Here is a 9,646-nt window from a genome sequence, read left to right on the forward strand (position 1 = left end):
AATTAAGACCCGAGATCCATTTATATGAACCGAGATATCAAGTTATGAACCGAATTTAACCATTCTTGGCACAGTTACTAAAAGTCAGAGCAGGACACCTCATGCAAAATTTTAGCCAAACCGGATAAGAATGGCGTCCTCCAGAAGTTTAAGATCCGAGATAATTTACATGACAGCTATACCAGGTTATGAACTGATTTGAACCATTTTTGGGATAGTTATTAAAAGTCATAACAGAACATCTCATGCAAAATTTCAGCCAAATCGGATGAGGATGGCGTCCCCCAGAAACTCAAAATCCGAGATTAATTTACATGGCAGCTTTATCAGGTTATGAACCGATTTGAACCATTCTGGACAGAGTTATTACAAGGCAAAGCAGAACACTTCAAGCAACATTTCAGCCAAATAGGATAAGAATGGCGCCCCCTAGAGGCTCAAGAAGTCAAGATGCGAGATCGGTTTATATCGGGTTATGGAACGGTTGAACCATTTTTGGCACAGTTATTGGAAGTCAGAACAGAATACCTCAGGCGAAATTTCAACCAAATTGGATAAAAATGGCGCATTCTAGAGCCTCAAGAAGTTTCGATGTGAGATTGGTTTACCTTCATCAGTGTATGAACCGATTTTAACCATTCTTGGCACAGTTATTAGCGGACAAAAACGAACACATCAAGCGAAATTTCAGCCAAATCGGATAAGAATGGCGCCCTCTAGAGGCTCAAGCTGTCAACATTCGAGATCGTTTTATATGGCAGCTATATAAAAACATTGGAGGCCGCCGTAACACAGAGGTTAGTATGTCCGCATATGACGCTGAACGCCTGGGTTCGAATCCTGGCAAAACATTAAAAGAAATGCCTTCAAAACATTATTCTAAAAAAAACCTACTCACAATTCCGTTTTCATAAAAAGTTTGTGAAAATTCCATTTCTATAAAAAGTTTTGTCATTTATTTTTAATAATTATTTTTATAAACAATTTTTTTTTAAATTTTGATATTTTGAATTTTTTACAAATAAAAATTTTATTTCTATATAAATTTTCCTAAATAATTTTTTTCTATAAAAAATTTCCAAAATTTTATTTTTATAAGAAATCTCCCAATTTTATATGTATAAAAAATTTCCCAAAATTTTATTTCTATAAAATTTTTCTCAAAATTTAATTTCTATTAAAGTTTTTACTTTTTGTCTGTTCTTTTTTCGGTCTTAAAATCTTATTGAGATTCCATTGCTTTATTTTTACTTTTTTTTTTCTTTTTGCGCTACTTTATTTTGGTTGTTTCATTTTGTTGTTGGACTTATTTGTCCAGCTGAAACCAATATAGGGTTTGCAGAAAGCAAAAAAAAACATTTTTTTTAAAAAGTTTTAGGCAAAATGTAGTTGCGGTTAATGCATTGCTCAGGTTACAGAGATCGCGATTTCGAAGCTAACGGAGTTTCATCATCAGTCTGTTTTGCCCCAAAAGATAACATGATTCCATCTTTCACTTATTAGTGAGCTGTGCAATGGCAGAAGCATGCCTTCTTGAAGCGAATATTGGATCATATCAGGGCACCTTTCTTCGAGCTCTGTAAGAAAATTATACCACCAACCGTCAATATCGCTTACTCAATAAGAACATCTTGCATCAGTAACACACATAATGTCCAATACCTTTTGCCCAGCAATCTTCGTTTGCCCAAGAATAACTTTTTAATGTGTGTATACACATTTATCGGCGTACTCCCCGTTCATTCATCTGTTTTTGCGATACTTTATTTTGGTTGTTCAATTTTGTTCTTGGATTTATTTGTCCAGCTGAAACCAATATGGGGTTTGCTTTTGTTTCTATTTAGAAAAGAAAGGGAAATAAAAACCCGTTATTTTAAATTTTAGGCAAAATGTGGTTGCGATTAATGCATTGTGCAGGCTACAGAGATCGCGATTTCGAAGCTAACCAAGCTTCATCATCAGTCTGCTTTGTCCCAAAAAAGATTACATGCTTCCACCACTTACTAATTAGTGAGCTGTGTAATGGTAGAAGCATGCCTTCTTAAGACGAACATTGGATCATGTCAGGGCACCTTTCTTCGAGCCCAATAAGAAAGATAAACCACCAACCACAATTATTTAAAAAAAAAAAATTTCAGAAAATTTGTTGTCTATGGAATTTTTTGTTATTTTTTATTTAATTCCTTTATCCATGCATCGTAAAACATAATACAGACAATTAAACAAAGTCACGATGAATTTTATTCACACCTCACGTTTATTTGTGATGTTTAGCTGCTAAAGTTTTTTTTTTAATATCACACATATTTCAATATGAATAACGAAATTTAAGGAACATTTTGTTATTATTCTGCAATAAACAATTTTCTATGTGAAAAATCGACAAACAGACTTAGAAATCATAGGGTTCATCTTCCATGGGATAATCGGCTTCATTTAGGACTATAAACAGAAAACAAATATTTTAGTAATGAAGAAAGAAACTAAACTTTTTTTCAAATTTGATAGTTGATTATTGTTACCTTCATACTCCTTGATCTTCTGAGCAAAATCATCGAAGAACTTTTGCAGTTGCTCAATTTCACTTTCCTCATCTCGCCAATGGTTTAAAGCCATAGCATCCTGATCCCAAGAATAAAGACAAAAATGCTAGATTTGCATGATCATGTAACGAAAAATTGTATAAAAGTGGACAGCAACATTCGTAGGGATACTATTAAATAAATTTTTATGTTAAGGTCGTAAAATGTACAAAGACAAATGAAGTTAGAGTTGGCCGGACAAAATTCCATGAATTTTTGACAAAAGTTTTCATTGAGGCTAAATTTAGGGGTTGATGTATATGACAGCAATATCGAAAACTGGAACTATGTGAAGCGAATTCCGCATGGGAGAATGTTCTCCTGCAGGAACCCTTATGTTCAGTCGATGTTTATAGGTGGTCTGTCAGAGCAAGATCCCAAACATGGATTTCCCTGATCACCTGGACATAAATATAGCAAGCGCTCGATCATTTCATATTCTTGCTTAAAAAGACAACTTCTACATCTTCTCTAGTTTGTTATGATCTAACGCTTATTGCGTATGCCCGGTTATGAATACCGTTCAAACGACGAAAGCTGCCATTTCGTCTGTCCTTATCCGGTTGATGACAGTTTCGAGTGTCCCTACTATCGCTTTCTGCTAGGTTCATTACATCCACAAATGCAACGCATGAGAGATTGACAATCCGTTTGTCGAACAGAAGCTAATCCTTAGTTGGGCGTTACAGAAAATGTATTCTTCTAGTCGAACGTAGAATAGATTTCCAAGCGTTTCTATTTTCTGTTTTTTTCTACAATCTCTGACACCCAGTTTTGAGATGTCTCTCTCCACTTTGTCACTCCATCAGAGTTTTGGTTTTCCCCTTTTGTGTGTTCTATTATGGGCGCCTTCAAAAGACTTCTTTGCTGAAGCTTTTTCATCCATTTTGATAACATGACTTAGCCAACGCAACTGTTACTTCCTGGCATCTTATCTTATCTTATTTAATGAAATATCCTTCTGGGCCTTGAGCTTGAAGAGGAAATCACATGTTTTAAGTATTTCGACTTCAACGCCTTCAAATTCGAGATTCTTAGCGACCACTTTACTGTTTACATAAATTCTGAGTTGACAGTACCAAAGATTCCATTAAAGGATTTCGGTTCCAGACTCATCTTCCACCTCAACCGGATTTTTTTACTTTCGCCCGTCATGCCGATATCAAGTGCATCGGAGAAGAAACCAATACCAACCCTGAAACCATCTTGGTCTCAAGCCTTCAATCCACCGCCCGATTTTCACCGCTGGGAAAGCGTGTCCTAAAGATTCAATTTTGGAACGTCTTCAGTCTAGCCCTTTCGTTTAAGCATCCTTACTAGCCCAAGTGGAACTACGGTCAGCAATTCCCGGGTTCCCTCCTTTAAGCTCAACTTAGGAGGCACAGTTTCGTAGTTAAACCTCAAAAGGTTCTAATTTAGCATTGCTTCCAATCAGCCGAAGCTGCAGACCTATGCGAAATGATGCAGTCGAGACAAGTCTTTAGATCTACTCGGACTTCCAAATAGGGGTCCTTTTATGTATAACTTTCTACTATACAAATGCCTATTATGACTGTATTGGTCTATCGATTACCTTATATATATTATCCTTGGGCCAAATTCCCACCTCCTACCGAGGTGTCTCCAGCAGAAGATACAAAGCACCTACGGTGGAATTCGCTTTTCTTGGAAGGAGACAATGTTCCATTTACTCAAAGCTGAAAATAATTGGGTATTTTGAAGGACGGACAAAGGAGTTAAAATGCTAAAGCTAAAAATAATTGGGTGTTTTGAAGGACGGACAAAGGAGTTAAAATGGAAAACTCTGCCCTAGACTCCAGCAAGAAAAGGCTTAGAACGCTTGTCGTGTACATGTTGTATACTGCATTTGTCCGACCTACAATGCAATATGCTTTTCTGATCCGGCTTATGGCACGTGAACCATCCATCTTCTATTCAATTCTCAGCCGAATCTAAAGTATGTCTTCTTTGTTCATCGATCCACTATAAGGATATTTGGAAGAATTTTCTTCACGTCTAGTAATAGAATCCATAAAGATGTTGTTGTCCTTTTTCTTTTTACATCTTACCACAAAGTTCAAACAGATCACAACCACAACTACACCTAAGAATACTTTTAGCCACATTTTAAACGCGACACGGTAACAAAATTTGAAATCTCTACAACGAGTAACAATTCTATACAATTTTATAAAGCAAAATTTCAGATGTATTTATACCACAATGATAAAGATCGCCTGGTATTAGAGAGCTATTATTTATACATTTTATGTTATGGTTGATTGGAGTTAGAAGTTCTTTCTGGAAAACTCTAAAGCTCATTAAACAGAAATTATTGGAGTTTGGTGATGGTTTTTTTTAAGTAGAAAACCAAAGTAATTTGAGAGTTTGGTAATGGATGTATTGTAAATTAACTTTTGAATCAAATCAAGGTCATGTGTACCGATATGACTGACAAGTTATTGATACTAATTTGGCAGTCCTTATGAGATTTATATTGTAGATATAAAAAAGAATAAAAAAAAAATTTTATGAATAAAAGTACAAAAAAAAAATACGATGTGTTTTAAGTTAATGAAAAAATGATTTCATACTAAATGGGTATAGGGGGATTTTCACAACTCTATTAGCACACATGAAATAAAGGCAATATAGATGATAAAAACATTTAACGATGATAATGGTTATAATGATAATAAAGATGAAACCGAAGGTGATCTTAAAAAAGATCCTAATGGTGAGTGGACTGTATTCAGATTTGTATGTTTGTTATTCCTCACAATTGGATAATAACAAACGTCTTAGAAAGCAGCAACAACTATCACAGAAGTATATTCAAACAAAAAAAAATACTTTATTTTTATTACAACTAAGTTATACTCATCTAGTAATTTTAGGATAGCGTATATATAATATAAACTAGAGAATTTGGGCTAGTTCGAATTCATGTTGCGGAAATAGTTCAGTAACTACATTCTAGTCCCTCGGATTTAGGGCCTCTTTAGGGACAGGCCATTGGTATAGTTTTTTGAAGTCTTCCTCTGACTGGACAGTTTCGAACAATATTATTTGAGTCAGAATTAACGTGACTATGTAGTTTGTTCACATGTTTCAGGGCGTCAATGGATATTTCTTCCTATATTGTCTTCACTCCCAAGTCTCTGTGCAGATCGGTGTTTCGTATGTACCAAGGTGCATTAGCTATGGTACGATGGATTAAATTTTGAGTTTTTTTGGATCTTTTCTAGTTCATTCTATGCAGCGCAACCCCAAAGATTCACTCCGTAGATCCATATTGGTTTAATCATTTGATTATACAAAATAAGTTTATTTGAATCGATATTCTATTGACCACTAGCATCCTGTACAACTCGGAGAATGTTATTTTTATTTCCTTATCTTTGTTCTTCACAAGCTCTTTCCATTTAATTTTTGTGTCTAGGGTCATTCCCAAATATTTTGCTGTGGTTGCGAATGGTATTACTTTACTATTCAGATACAATGGTAAATAACGAAGCTTCTTGTTTGTGAACAGTATGTGGGTTGACTTATTTTCATTTAGAGGCATCCTCCATTTGTTTATTCAAAGTAAAATATTAGACAGAGCTGCTTTAAGTTTATTTGTCGCTTCAATTTCAGTGTTGGCAGTCATAAGAATTGCCTAGGACACTCCTCTGAGGTACTCCAGCCTTTATTGGTTTCAATTTTGAATACTGATTTTCTACTTTTACGCGAAATGTCGGTTAGTAAGGTATGATTCCAAGATTTCCTAAAATTCCTTTGGATGATCCTTGTGACGTTTTGTTAAACGCCCTTGATGCCAAACATTGTCCAAAATGCTTGTCTCTCGTCTAAAAACACGACAGAGCAGACGAGTTTATTTGCAATGGTTCTTTCGGCTACATCAACTATTCGCTGACCATGTTGTATGGTTGAATGATTATTTCGGAATCCAAAGTGATGGTCTGGTACGATAAGCCTACTTGTTAATAAGGGACGCAATCTTTTTAATAGCAACTTTTCAAATATTTGACATAACTGGTAGTAGCGATATCGGACGGTATAATGTTATTTCATGGTCAGGTTTTCCAGGTTTCTTAATTACCATAACTTTTGCAACTTTCCATCCTAATGGAACATGTCGTAGACGAAAACAAACATTTATTATAAACAAAAGTTTTTTAAACAGCTAAAGGTGAAGCTTTTTAAATATTTTGCCTGATGTTAAGTCATAACCTGGAGATTTCTTAGCACTCAGATCTTTGGCGATGAGATTTTTTACTTCTTTAAGTATTGCTGGTTTGATGATTTGGTTGCCACATTTTTTTATATTTATAAGTTTATTCATTGTCAGACCTACATTCAAGTGGTTTAAATATGTCGCTGAAATGATATTCAAATTTCTATCTATGATCCATCTTAATTTTTAAGTGGTGGGATGTTTTGGGGAAACCTAATTTAATTGCCGCGTGGCCTTCCATAGATTGTAGTTGGTTTCGTTCGTTGCTGTTAAGCTTCCTAAGTATCTAAACATAGCCTTATTTCTTGACTCATGTGTGATACGTTCAAGTTCATTCACAAGCCTGTTCAATATTCTTTCATTTTCGATTGTTCTTTCTCTTTGCCATTTCTTTCTGGCTTTTCTTTTCTTCGATAAAAGGTCTCTTATTTCCTTCGGATATGTGGCATTTGGATTGGTATGACTTGTAATAGAAGTACTTTCCCATCCAGACGTTTGTATTGCATTGATGAAGCTTGTCAACTCTTCATCAATTTGATCTTTTTTTCTAAGAGGAATCTTTAGTTTACTTTTTGCTGACGGTATATATTTGAAAAAGTGCCAGTTAGTATGGTTTTTCAAAAAAAAATTTTTCGATAAAATTATCACTGACTATCCATTATCACTGCAGAATGATCGGATGATGACAATGCAGCGGAATTTTCAATGTAAATAAAATTTTTATGTATATTTCTAATAATAACGAAATCAATCAAATCTGGAAGACGTTGCTCATTTGACAAAAAAGATGAAGCAATGATTTCTGTAAAAGGTTATAAATGTTTTCTTCATTAAAGGGTGAGTAAGTTAGAGCTAAAAGTATTGAGAAGAGTAGTTAGATATGAGATGTGAGAAAAGATCTTAACGTTCAAGATCTGGTGAGAATGTTAAGGATCGTTACTTAGCAAAAAAGTTAGTCATCAAAGTATTTCAATTTCATTCCATTCCTTTGGTGCGATAATTGATATATACATTTATGAATATATTCAATGCTATCAGAGTTGAAAAGAATTGTTCAGAACAGCATCACTAATTGTCAATTCAAGAGAATACAATTGTCCATAAACAATATTTTTTAATATTTGACTTTCGGATTCGATATTTATAAAGAAATTATAAAAAAAGAACATCTGTATAATATTCAACACCTAATACATATTTTTAGATATATGGTATATGTAATAATTATACTCGAATACCTTTGCTCTCGACTAAATTCAAACATCTAATCCCATCCTACTTTTTGATTAGAGATGGCGTATCTTAGGCTCTTAAATATTTTCTCATGCGCAAACATGGCTTAATACTTGAGCAAAAAAAGAGGCCATTCATTTCAATGCTTCCATATACTGTTGGGTAGGTATGTATATTTATTAGGCAGAAGCTGCACAGTAATAGCTAAGGTTTAAAATGATACAAGTTTAATCTCTGAGTATATGAAGTTCAAATTATTCAAAAAATCTAATATAATTGGATAATGGTTTGATACAAGTTTAATCTCTGAGTTTATGAAGTTCAAATTTGAACGATGATCATCATATACATATGTAAGTCAACTACAAACTTTACTACAAATTGATACTTTCAACATCGGAATGATTCATCCTTATGCATCGTAAAGTGATAAGATGAATGTCAGAAAAAGTTTTTTAGCTTTAAACAGAACACTGTAGTCATATATCACAATCCTTTCGATTGCTGCACTACCCAAGGCTAACAAAGTTTTCATTGATAGTATGAATGCTTCGACTGTTTGTTATACCTTAGAATAACTAATGAGGAGAATGTAGAGAAAATAGTTTAGGTCACCGATTATAAATTAAAGAGAACGAAAATGTGAAGAGTGTAGTGCATATAAAAAATGAAATACCAAAATATATGTAAAATACTTCGTTAAGTAGTCTATTAATAAAGTGAAAGATTTTCGAAACATTCAGATGCGATTTATTTTGCGCATTTCTTTGTATGTCTATTTGCGTCACTGAAGCAATAATCCCAATTTCTAGGCTCTCAAAACAAGTTGTTGTGATCAACTTTGGCACCATTTATCTCACCCTGTATTAGAGATACGGGTTATCAACTAGATACTTATAGCCTATGTCTTCCTCTGCAAATGAGTTGAACGTTGTGTATACTTCTGAGCAATGTATCAAAAGTTGTTCATTAGTCATACTCCTCATAATTGGATGCACATCAAAATATTCTTTTCCGTTCCTACAAATATATATGCAAGGTAGCTTATACAAAATGCTACACAGTTCACACTGCTATATATATAAAACTTGATATGACAGCTACACGATGTTTGATTTATAGACAGCTCATTATAACATTACAAGCCATCAAAGGCAATTGCTTCGGAGTTCATTTAAAATGTTATTTATTAAGCGTAATTGCGTTATATTTAACTTTTGTTGGCGAACTCACACACCTCAAAGTGAAAAATATGTTTGTGTATTGCACAACAAATCTTTAAAATTATACAAGTACCGTTGCCAAACACCATGGAGATGGTAAAAAAAAAACAAATAAAATAGTAAACGCGGCCGCATTTGTCAAGTTCTTTGAACGGTAACTCCTTACAGGCAAACAAGGGATACTTGAAATGCTATTGCATCTAAATCAAGGGCCTAATCACTGCATGCAATTTCGATATTTTTCAATCGAATTGTACATTTTTCGAATCATGAGAGTTTATATCGAGCTTCGTTTGTCCGAAAAAAATGTCATCGAGAAGAATTTCTTTTGATTGTTTATGCATTTATTTGCACACATATAAATGCGA

General features: G+C 34.0%; 1 long non-coding RNA gene across 1 annotated transcript; it reads right to left on the reverse strand.

Moving 5' to 3' along the window:
* Window positions 1–2,244: 2,244 nt before the first annotated feature.
* Window positions 2,245–4,751, reverse strand: LOC106092374 (uncharacterized). The gene is made up of 3 exons (XR_001222146.2): window positions 4,652–4,751; window positions 2,523–2,622; window positions 2,245–2,442 (listed from the first exon to the last, which is right to left on the reverse strand). It is a non-coding gene; the product is annotated as an uncharacterized LOC106092374 (long non-coding RNA).
* Between the last annotated feature and the right edge of the window lie 4,895 nt (window positions 4,752–9,646).

This window comes from Stomoxys calcitrans, chromosome 4, assembly GCF_963082655.1.
Source record: "Stomoxys calcitrans chromosome 4, idStoCalc2.1, whole genome shotgun sequence".
Classification (NCBI taxonomy): domain Eukaryota; kingdom Metazoa; phylum Arthropoda; class Insecta; order Diptera; family Muscidae; genus Stomoxys; species Stomoxys calcitrans.